Below are 12,174 nucleotides of genomic sequence, written 5' to 3'. Positions count from 1 at the left end.
TCGGCCCCCAGCGCCACACATTCCTTGTGTTGCCAGGCCAAGTTCCAGTTTTTCAAAGCAACTTCTTTCTGCTGTGGCCTAGTTTAGCTCTCCAGACAAAACGCCACCAAAACAAAAAGCAGCCCAAGCAGCCTGAGGAGGGAAGCGGGGGTGGGGGGGTGGGTACTTACCTAACAGCATCCCTGAATCACCTCCACGACCTCCTGCATCTTTAGCAGCCACCCTCTCAACTTTGAAATAAATAAATAAAGAGAGGCCACACAGTCTTAAAACCAAGCTGGAAATGAAATGGAAAGCCTGTAATTATTTCTCAATGCTCCTGCCAGTCTCAGCCTATAAACACAGTGGATTACATAAGTCCACCCCTCCTGTTTTGAAGCCAAAAGTATGAGCTTTTCCTCCAGCTCTGGCAGCAAGTAATAATTCCTCGTCGGCATGGCAACGCTGGCTGGCTTCCAGCAGACAATGGGCGAGTTGAAATACTGCTAGGGCCTTTTTATAGCTTAGCTCTGAAAACCTCTAAAATATTAGCTATCTGATGGCTAACCCAAGTCGACAACCTCTCCTCCTTTAACCATTTCCTGCCTGAGCTGCTGCCCGCCATCGCCGGGATGCGTGGTGCAGAGTCCCTGAGTGGTGCTGCAGGGGTTGCTCCTCGTCTAGGGACAGAGCACAGAGACTGTTTCCCATGTAATGGATTTGTTGACTTCTCAGCAGCGCAGCATCTGCAGTGAGTGCCACCGACTCAGTGCGGTGTTCGGGTTCTTCTGGGGTTATTTCAGTCTTACTCAGCAGGTACGTTTGTTCCAGCAAGCTGTGCCCAAGGTTCTCCTCTCAGCCAGCCAAGCTCAGGAGAAAACACACAGCAGAACAACCCCTGCATGTGCAATTCTGCCACTGCCCTCCCCTGCAAGCAGGGATGCGGCTCGTGGGGCTCGGAGCGTGATCTGCAGAGCTGCAAGGTGCTGTGCAAGTCCTGTCTCAGCAAGTCCTGCCTGAACTCATCCATCCTCTCAGGACAGCACTGCAGGGATGTCCTGGAGAGCCAACTGCACTCAAGATGCCCTGTGCCTCTGCAAGAGTGTAGGGCAACCTGCCCACATTCTCATCCTTCTGCAGTAGAACGAGCTAAAAGCACCCCAGAGAACTGAAGGACCAGCAGCAAATCTCAGAGGCAGAGAAGACATCCAAGATATCATTCAAGTCAGTTGCCTGGACCGAAGTTAAGGAGATTCGTGACTGAATTTTGACCAAATCCTACCAAATGGGGTCATGATCAACCTCATCTAGCCAGAGATGTCCCTGCTCACTGCAGGGGATTGGACAAGAAGACCTTTGAAGGTCCCTTCCAACCCAGTGTGTTCTTTAACTATGAAAATGAGCCACTAAGCACAAACACAAAGCAGCTCCCAAGAGCATGAGGTTACTATTTACCCTGAATAGACACACCAAGCTCCTCAGGATGACCTCATTACCTCCACACTTTGGCACAGACCTTGACCACCTGAAAGCCAGCAGGTCCATCACAGGACCTCTGAGCAGGAGCTTGGCAAGTGCCACTGCCCTGTGTTGGCTCACTGCAACTCTCAGTAAAACTCACCCCAAGGGCTGGGAGATCCTCTTCAATTTGCTGAATTTTCCGAGTTAGCAAATAAGCAAATAGAACAATAGGAATTAAAGAGAAAACTTAAAAATAGCAGAGCCAAGGCCACCACAAAAATACAGTTAGCTCCCTTCTCAAAGCTCAGAACAGTGCTGCCAGCATTCACAATCTAGCTCCAAGACTGGCAACAGCTCTGGGAAAGCCAAACTCCTGCTCTGCATTGGTGGCTCTCCACCACCAGCCTTCCACTGCTCCCCCAATCAGATGAAAAGGCCTGAAGGCACGACCCATGGGAGTCTTTAACACTCAAAAACCAGAAGGCAAACAAAAAAAAAAAAGAACATTTCTTTCTAAATCTCATTAAGGCAGGTAGCAAGATGACGATTTTTTTAATGTGCAAAGGTGACAACAGTGCTTGGAGCTCTAGTTCAATTAGTTACTTTATGGGGATAAACACACTGGAAAACACTAATGCAAGCCATGAAAGCTCCTTGATACCTGCCAGACTCACAGTTGCTCAGCCTTTGCTTCAAGGCTACGTCTCCTGAGCCACAAAACTATCCAAAGAGTCAAGCAACTGTCTTTGCAGCAAACCCTGGCAGATGCTGGCTCTTGCAGCAGAGCATCCCAGATGGCCCCACATAGCAGTTGTTGTGCTACAGTAGAGCCAGAAGGAGCCATGCTAAGGCAGAAAACCAGAACTGGCCCAGGAGCATCCAACCAAGTCCCATGAGCTGAGAAAGAGCTGAAGTTAAGAGAAATCACCGTAAAGCTCTTAATACTACTTTTTCAGATGAGAACTCAGGGATACATTCCTTAAACACTCAGTTTCATGAGGAGGATAATAATTTATCTTTAAGGATAGATTTTCTGGGTTCTGCATCATTAACAGGTGAATAAGCCAGAGGGAACAGAAACCTAGGATCCTGTGTTGGGATGGGATCTAGCCCTGCTCTACTGGATGTCTCAGGCACATTCCACAGTCCAGTGAAACCTCAGCAGGTCTTGGGGATACCCTCCTGAGCACACATTTGATTACAGTCTCCTGTCCCATGCCCCACAACTCTGCAACTGGCTGCAACTTAAGAGCACAGCTACAAAACACCTTCCCCCTGACCTGAAATGAAAGAGAAGTTATTTAGGAGTACACCAGCTTTGGTTTCCCCAGTGTAATGCACCCACAAAGACACGGCACCTTCAAAGCGGGCATCAGGAGCCACAGGAAAGAGAAAATTGTAAAGTCAGAGATCAAACCTCTGCAGAAACCTTGCTAAAAACCTCCAGACATCAATTTCCCTTCTCAGGGCAAGGAACATCCCCACCACGACCCCAGAGAGGCAGATGTGTGATCCAAGACTGGGAATAACAAGTCAAACTACAAAGCCCCGCTCCAACTCTAAAATGGCATCACGCTACACACGCTCTCCCAGCTTAAACTCTTAATTAAAGGGACTATTCTTTACAGAGCTGGAACCACTCCAACTCCCATTGTTAAAATTAAAATAAAACCCTGCAACCCCACAGCATCTGTAAGACATTAAAACGTTCAATACTGACTTCTTTATTCAGCTTGAAGACATCATTTAATAATTTTTCCTCTCAAACCCCAAATCTGAGGGCTTAAAGGAAATAACCAACAGCACCTCTTGCAGGATGCTTTGTTTAAAATGGCCCTTCTTGCAATAATATCCTTGACTTTCAGCAATTCACAGCTGATTACCTGCACACTCCACCAGGTACAGCCTCTGGACAGACTGCAAGACCAGAATGTATTGAATGCTGGGTGTCACAGTGAAGCAGACTCTGTAGCATAGAAGCCAGCTCCAAAGTCATTCATGCACAGGGACAAAACAAAAAAGAAGGCAGATCTAACCACAGATCTGTCATCAAGAGCACAAGAAAAAAATACATCAAAAAGCCAGTTTTGGTCATTGCTAATCAAGTTGGAACCACCAGCCAGAAAGTTGTTGTCCTAACCTCTATTATTCCAAAGTGGGTCTTTGCCTTTCCTGTTCTCTGGAGGAGGCGCCACTTGCAGCCACTTAAGCCCCCTCTATGAGCACTCAGGCAGTGCCCAGGGTCTGGAAAGCACATGTTAGCCATGGCAAGGGATCCAGACCCCCTCCCTGCAGGGAGGCTGGATTAGATGACCTCTAGAGGCCCCTTCCAACCCAGTGCATTCCATAACTATGATTCTATGAATTTCCTGACAGGATGACAGGACAGAAGAAGCTGGGCTGAACACCAGCTTCTACAAAGTCAAGGCAGCCTCCACTCACTACACAGAGCAGGACTTCTAGCCCAGTCTCTGAGAGCACCACCCATTAGCAGCCCCTGAACATCTACTGGCTGACCATGACAAACCTCCACGTTTCCATAAAGCTTCTATCAGTTTAGCCACACTGCTGACAGAGCTCCTCTAAGCAGTTTCACAACTGCAGAAACATTTTGAGATGGCAGGTGGAAGGGAAAAGACCCCAACGCTACCAAGTCAGAGTGCAGTCCATGAAGCAATAGGTGCACAAGGTCTCCCCTGCAACAGAGGCATGCCAGGTGACCTGGATGAAAGCAGTAGGTCCACAAGGTGTCTGGACATCTCCAGCAAGCACAAGCTCAAGCCTGTGGCTGGATTCTGCTCTGCCTGAGGTGTTCCTTGTCCCTACAAGGAACCTGCCTGGGAAGAGATACCAGATCAGGGACCAGTTCCCACCAGTGAGCAGCCAACCTCCAACCAGTCAACTGCACAGGCATTTTCATCTCCATTCAGGCGATAACATCTTACCTGGGCTATGTGGATGGGCACTCCTGCCTGTTTGCTCCAGCAGCTCTGCTGTGCGGCACACATGAAAAGGGCAGTGAGGTTTGCAGAAAATCCCAGTAAGTTGTCTCCAGCAGATCCCACAGCCAATTAAACTGTTCAGTCATGCAGGCTTTAAAGGTCATAAAACTTAAAAGTAAATAAATACATACACACCAAACACAAAAGCCTGACAGTGGAAGCAGGTTTGTTTGATCAACTGGGTGTCCCTGCCCGTGGCAGGGGAGTTGGAACGAGATGATCCTTGTGGTCCCTTCCAACCCTGACTGATTCTGTGATTCTATGAACTGGGCCCCACCTACCAAGCAATTCCATGGCCACAGTAGCAAACCTTTCAGGCAATTGTGACCCAGGTCCTGATCCTAACCACTCAGCTTCCAGCCTCCTACAGCCATAACTGCACAGCCAGGGCCAAACCACCCTCTTGCTCCATGAGGCAGAGTCTTCAAAACCACACCCAGCCTCCAGAAAAATTCCACACCGGGCACACCTGCCCCTGCTGGAGGAGCCTACAGCACAGAAAAAGCCTCTCATGGGCCAAGCCACGTCTGTAGGAACAGGCTCCACCGTCAGAAACAAGCTGCTAACAGGCAAAACAAGGAAGCACGTGGCACAGACGTGGGAGCCAGAGGATGCTGGATGAGGAGGAACACAAGGCAGGGAGGAGGCGGAAAAGGCGACTCACAGAAGCATCTGTACAGAAGCTGGCATCACTTCTCCAGCTGGATCAAGGCGGCCAGCAGCAGAGCCTGTCCTGTGGACTTAGCAAGCCCATGTCAGCATAGCAGAACCAAGGTTACACACACCCAAAAACTGCCAAGTGGGAAATAGCAGTGAAAGGAGAAAACCTGTACTAGCAAGAAGGCATCTTAAAAGGGGAAAAATAAACCCAACAACAAAACCAGAGGAGAGTGGAGGGAAGCATTTCATGATGAAAAGGTATGGGAAGGAAACAAAGTCAAGAATGAGATCTCAAGCCATGTTATGCCAGTAGGAGTCTTCTCTAATTGTCTCAGTGAGTTCTGAACCATCTCTTTGCCAAAGCCACTGCCTTGGCTATTAGAAAAAACAGACATGACAAAAAATAGTCCTCTAGAAGGCACAGCACTGTAGTGTGCAGGAGACTTAGTATTGTCCTAGGACTTGGGGGAGAACTGCAGAAAAAAAAAATCTAAGAGGCCATGTGGACAAACAGACCCTGCAAGCAAAGCAAGATCATGGTGAAGAGACACAATAATGAAGTTACAAACCAGAGCAAATCCCAAGAAGATTAACATCAACCATAAAACAACCCTGCTAGCTCAGGCTGGATGTGGAAACAGGAGGTGAGGGAGATCAGCAGAAGTACAAATCACTCTTGTGCAAGCCAACAAGGCAGGTACAGAGTGGAGGACAAACGTCCTGCCACCAACCAGCAGAAGTAGCAGTCACAGAGACTCCTGAAACAAGGCTCAAACGACAAAGCTTCCAGCTGGTTTTTAAGTGAATCAAGGGTATGTCCATAGCCAACCAACCACCACTTCAGTTTTCTTTCAGAGGATTCCACCTTCCCCTCTTTGCAGACTGAAACAAATATCCTGCAAACAAACAAGCAAGCAAGCAAGCAAGCAAAACAAGAAGAGAGCTGTGCCCTGGTCATGCAATTTAGAGGCTTCCTAAACACACAGCACTGCTCTCTGTTTATTTTCAGCTGGAGCTTCCCCTCCACATGCACCTCCTCCCTCACTGACTCACAAACTGATAATGCCATTTAAGATCTCCTCTCTGATGACTCTGCCCACTTCATCCTAGAGTTTAAAATAAGCAAGAGCTGGGCAAACCCAGGCACTGTGAACCCTGCAAAAGCAGAGTGGCTGGCTGAGGAGGGTTGCAGAGTATTCATGTGCTTCAATATTGTGTCCCCAAGAGCTCACCCAATTCATTTAGCAATGGAGCAGGGCTCTAATAATAGACACAAGGATACACAGGAGATAAATGTACACAAGACAAAAATAAACCCCAGCCTTGTTATAATTTTAATACAGGAGCCAAACCAGGACACGATAAATGGAGACTGTTTTCACAGCTCAGAGGAAAATTTAACTCCCACCAGCCCGAGAGCAAACATACTCAATACTGGATGAGGCACTTTCTTCAGAAAGCTCAAGGACTTTTAACTAAGTTTTTCATTATTCCAAATTACACCAAAACCCCAACGTTTTCCTATTTTCCAGGGCAACCAGAAGGAGATTTGAAGCATTTTTGTGTTCTCAGCCATCAACCGCCTGCCGTTGTGGGGCCAACATCCATCTCCAAAAGTTGCTTTCAGCTCCCTGAAAGCAGCCTAGCTTCGCAGCAGCTCATTTTGATCTCAGCCAGTGATCTCCAATTAAAGCTTTCATCCTCTCATACACAGCTATAAACTCCTACAGACATTTTTCCTTTATGAGTTTCAGCCAGTCTCCAGTCTACACGGCTAACCACGCTCCCCCCCCCAGCCTTGCCTTCGCTTTACGAAACAACCTCGGGTGTTTAATGAGATTAACTATTTCCCCATGGAAGTCATCTGAGGGATAACTCTTCCCTTCCCACAGGAATACCCAGAGGAGCCTCAAAGATTTCACAACCTTAAGCCCTGTGTCATCACGAGTTCTACTTCTGCGTGTGCAAACATTCTGCATGATCAAACAAGGACTCAGACGCAGGGGCTGCGGGCCAAAGGAGAGCTACAATCCTCTCATCTGACCTCTGACCAGATGTTCCAGCCCAGGCTTCGCCCAGCAGCTCTCAGACACTCCCCAAGCCTGCAGGCACGAGAACGAGCATGTTTCTCAGCAATCTGCTGCAGCATTCATCACCCTACCCGTCCACCCAGCCTCCTCTACCTGTGACCCTGTATGTGGCCAGGTGCTCCTCAGAAGGAGCTCCAGCTCGTATACAAGTGGCTTTGCACCTGGCCATGCTGGTGCCTCTCAAAGAGCAACATCTACCAGCCAGGTTCCTCCCACGTACAGCATGAAACACAAAGTGGCCACACTGGGGTCTCTGCAGGAACTGTGACAAATTCACTCTTGAATCATGGCTCCTGCGGCTCCCATGATGATACCAGGTCAGGTCCTTCATCCTCTCAAACACCTAAAAGGGCCTCCAAGCAGCCTTGGTACTTCTATCCAATTCTCTGAAGCTCTGACTTTGCAATTCAGCAGGTACAGGATCATTATTTAAGAGTGATGCAAGACAGGCCAGAGCAGATCTTTAACCACATTCAGGCCCTTGACCCTTTCCTCCTCCCTTACAAGCCAGCCCTGCCCATCGCTTCAGAGCTCATTAAAAGGTCTGCCCGGCGGCTAACAACCACAGGAGCATCCTTCTTCAGGCAGCTCTCAAAATGGAAGGAAGCCCATGCTGGCAGATCATTACTAAAAAGATGAAGGCATGAAGAACTGCTCAGAAACCCTGTCCCCATCACTAACTTAAGGACGGGTAGGATGCTTCTAGACTTTTTAGTGCAGTAAGCCTGGACCAAGCTACATTTCATTGCATGTTTATCTCTGCAGAAACCATTCTACTAAAAAGGAGAAAACAGTCATGCTCCAGATGGGAAAGACTTTTTATAGTAAGCCCTGGCTATCTGGCAGGCTTTGCTGAAGCTCTTTCATCATGCACACAAGGTATAATGCTATCTAGTAATCTGAGGAAACATCCACGGGCTTTTCAACCTCCTCTAGAAATTGAGATTCAACAGGAAACCACAAATACACCAGGCAATTAATTTTTCTTTACCAAATGTTTCCAGTCATGTCGCAATTTTAACAGTAAGCAAACTATTTGGGTTCCTTCCAGTTCTTGTGCAACAACGTCCCTCATTTTTCATTTCAATTTTTAAATCATCTCTGAGATGCCATTTTTCTTTTAATAAAGGAGTTTAGAAGTTAGGAAGTCGTTGTGAACACAGCATACTCTCCCCACTAAATATTTAGAGACACACACACACCCCACCAAGGTTTCTCTATCACATAGCAAAGGTTTTGTACAAACAACCAAGTAAAGCCTTCCCTTAGCTAAAAACACAGCCACCAGCCAAAGAAATAAGAGCAGAACAAGCTATCTACCGACACAGGCACCTCTAAGCTATCTGAACAGCATAAATAAAAGTCTCATTCAAACATTCCCCCCACACACACCTCCCAGCACCATTCCAGGAGAACAAAGAAACATTAAGTCTTACTTTCCTGGTGTATATTTGATCAGACCTTCTGTTAACACAATATGACAACGGCAATGAAGGGAAGAGTATCACAGCTAAACAACCGTCTACCATTCCCCTTCCTTCTGCCGAGTCCTTGCTGACGCAAGGATGGAGCAGCTGCTGTCTGTTTTTAAACAGCTCCATATTTCATAAGAAGCTGCTGATTTCTGAAAGGACAGAAACCCCAGCCAAGGGCTTACAAAATGAGAACCAAATGAAAGCAATTCAGGACACACGATTTAAACATCGTGTCCATTTGCTCAGCTTCCTTCCAACACACCACCACAGCTGAAATTCCTAAGACAACTTTGTCCTCTGTCTCAGCCTCCTCTGTTATCACCATGAACACAACTTTGAAGTATTCATCTAAACCAGAACAGAGGATGCTGGAAAATCCCTCCCATGGCCCTAGGTTAGAAAAACCTTAAAATGTGAGAGAAAACAAACCCATGTGTCCAGAAACTACTTCTGCAACTAAATTAACACTATCCTCCCCTAGCTGTGGTTTGTGCTGCCGAGGGACACCGCAGCATCGTTGGACAGCCCTTAGAACTGGAAAGACTCTTCCTTGAAGGATCTAGCCACACATTTTGAACTTTTGAAAGCTTACTAGCAAAAGACATCTACATGTCTCTTCCTGACACATAAGTAGATATTCTTTTTCTTTACTCAGAGGTGTATCAGACATCCTGGAAGCTTCTCACCACTACTGAAATTCCACACTTGCGTCTTCTTAAAAATCTACACCATAAAATACAGGTCACTGCAGATCAGGGCCTCAAAAGAAAGGAGCTTAAACCTTTTCTGTTGTGGCTCTGCAGCTCTTGCTTTGGCTGTTAAAAGCAATGGGTTATACCAGGCGAGTCCCTCCTGAGGGGCTCCAGATGCCTGCTGTCTCCTTTCTGGCTAATAGCTGCTGTAAGAATACTGCTTTCTTTGGCTGTTTGTGTCATGTTGATTAGCTTAGATAAGGACTTGGGGGAAAGAGCAGGGAGAATAAGAGAACATGCAGGGAGAAGAGGATTTAAAAAGAAAGAAAGGGGGGGGAGAAAGGCTTTCATCTGCTCTGATAATTAGCAGGTCATGCTGAAAATGATCAGCATCCCTTAAAATCAACTGTGCATGAAACGTGCAGAGCCCTGCTCAGGTCACTGCATGCGGGCAAGTCACTTGGCTCTATCAGTGACTAAGAAACTGTGGTTTTCTAAACTCTTCTGGCTTTGTAAGGCCTCTGGGCAATACCCTTCTATCTCCACATTTCCATTTTAAGAGGTGGCAGGTATAGGGCAGATTGCAGGTAACAAGGCTCACCAGTCCTACTACTCAATCACAAGGGCGTGAAGGTGCCATGGTAAGTCAAGGTTTGCACAGGACTTTCAGAGTCTCTGAAAGGGACAGGGAATACTATTGCAAAGCACATGTCAACCCTGGAGAAAACAATCTGGGTGCAAGAGCCTCCTGTTCACCCCCCGAGGTTTTCCCAGGGAGACCCTCAAAAGAACAATCAGGCTCTTGCTCAAACGTGACAAAGATCTTCTGTAATCTGTCACCGTAGCTGCTGTCCCAGGCGTCTCCACAATACCTGCCTCGATTCACACAGAGCAGCCTCCCTGCCCAAAATGCACTGCCACCTCTGGGTGCCCCAGAGCCCTGTCCCTCTATCAGACAAGCTGGAATACAGCATCAGAGACACTGTCTGGGATTTAATACATAAGTCCTGCTTTAAAATTAACAGCAGAGAGGGAAAGAGGGAAAAAAGAATTATAATCAATAAGCCAGCAGCAGAGCTGTGTTCATTTGGCTCCCTCTCCCCATCACATCTGCTATCGCCTCCAGAAAAGCCAACATTCATCTACTGGAGCAGCAGGGCCACTTTCACTGCAGCACAGGTCTTTTAACAGGCCTGTCCTCCTCAGAAGATGTGAAAAGACAGTTACGACAATGATAATTCTTCTCTGATGTACTCACATCCTTCTATTAAGGACACATTACCTCAAAGGTCAGTAATTGCCAGCCAGAGCCAGCTCTGCCTTGACAACCCATCTTCAAAATGCACTAAAAGGCTGACCATGCCAGGACAGCACAGAGACAGTCCTCAACGTGCTGTCTGGAGAGAGAAGAATGGCCTTTGGTGGCAACAATGGCTGTGTCTTCAAGTGTCTTTAATTTCAGTAGCCTTCTCTCACCTCAAAATTGTTCTTCAGCCTCAGCTTAGCACTCGTCCCTGAGCTGACACACACCTTCAAAGTGCTGCTGTTTGAAAGGCAGAAATTAAAAGATTATTTTCAGCTGAAGTGATGGGTTAAGCTACTGCATCCAGAATTACCACCAGGCCCCTAAAGCTTTAGAAAGGCAGGAGCAACTCCTCAGGCATTCAAGGCGATGGGAAGGACAGGGAACAGTCCCTACAAGACTGTGGCACGAGACTGAAGAAGCGCATCCAGGAGAGCAGGAGCAAATCAGAAACCCTCTATAGGAAGGGAAACGAAAATGTCATGTAAACAGCAGAGACTGAAATCAGCCCAACTCCCTCCATAGATGCCAGAAGAAGGAGAGAACAGCAACACTGCAGGGGTCACAAGAGCAGCAGGAATCAGCCAACACACGCTGAAGTGCAAAATGCATCCCCCTGGTACCAACAGGCTCATCTGAGAAAGGCAAAACCTCCTCCTGAGAGGGCACTGAGGAGTACCTCAATGACAAACCTACAGCAGTTATTAGAAAGGCATCATCCATACATAATTTTGAATTTAATTTAATTAGGCAGCCTGCTAACTTCATTAGTTATTTAACCCGACCACTCATTCAATTTCCATCCCTACTGTTGCAGATAACTGCTCTGGGCCCACCTCGATGGGAAATGCACCAGAGGACACATTTGGGAATGCTGCAGCCTCAAGCCCACACCTCCCCCGACACTCAGCACCTCTCCTGGGATGGAGGCATTTACCATGTCTTAGGTTTTATGCCTCTCTTTTTCTGCCTGCATGCAGAGAAGCTCAAAAAGGAAAAAAGGTCTAACAAAAAACCCAAACAAAGGAAAAGGAAAATGAAACTGCAGATGTATCATTGCCAGTGCTCGTGCACACCACTCACAGCAGCAGTCCCCTACACAGCTGCCTGGTACTTCTTTTTCACTTAGGAAATATCCAAAAATACTACTCTGTGGGCCCAGGGGACATATATCAGAACACTTCACTCATCACCCAAGAGCATTCTTACAAAGCCGTCATCTCCAGAGCATGACACATCAGGTCAGGACAGAAATCATAAAAGGTCTCACGCAAGCATCTGCTCCTGCAACACTTTCAGGGCCAGGGAGGTCAACAGCCTGAAGGTGAACCTTTCACACCAAATCAAACCCAGAAATGGAGGATCCAGCTCCTCAAAGCCTCACTGGCCAATGTATGTATCCTCCTTCCTGCTACTTCAGACAGCCACATCCCTCCTTGTCTGCCAGTCCTGCCTGTCCTCTCCAGCAGCTCAGACACAGCAACATTTACCCAGTCAGCTTCAGTAGGCTCC

General features: G+C 47.3%; 1 protein-coding gene across 14 annotated transcripts in view; it reads right to left on the bottom strand.

The window, feature by feature from the left end:
• NCOR2 (nuclear receptor corepressor 2) overlaps positions 1-12,174 on the bottom strand; it is a 264,994-nt gene that overhangs the window by 209,110 nt on the left and 43,710 nt on the right. Inside the window, exon 1 of one of the 14 annotated variants that reach the window (XM_064168688.1) lies at positions 8,629-8,647. The exons of the other annotated variants lie outside the window; for them this stretch is intronic. The gene's annotated coding sequence lies outside the window, so the exon portion shown is untranslated. Of the gene's footprint in view, positions 1-8,628; positions 8,648-12,174 lie in introns of those variants that run through there. 14 annotated transcript variants of the gene reach the window in all.

This window comes from Pogoniulus pusillus, chromosome 30 (assembly GCF_015220805.1).
Source record: "Pogoniulus pusillus isolate bPogPus1 chromosome 30, bPogPus1.pri, whole genome shotgun sequence".
NCBI lineage: Eukaryota > Metazoa > Chordata > Aves > Piciformes > Lybiidae > Pogoniulus > Pogoniulus pusillus.
This window is presented reverse-complemented; position numbering and strand designations above follow the sequence as displayed.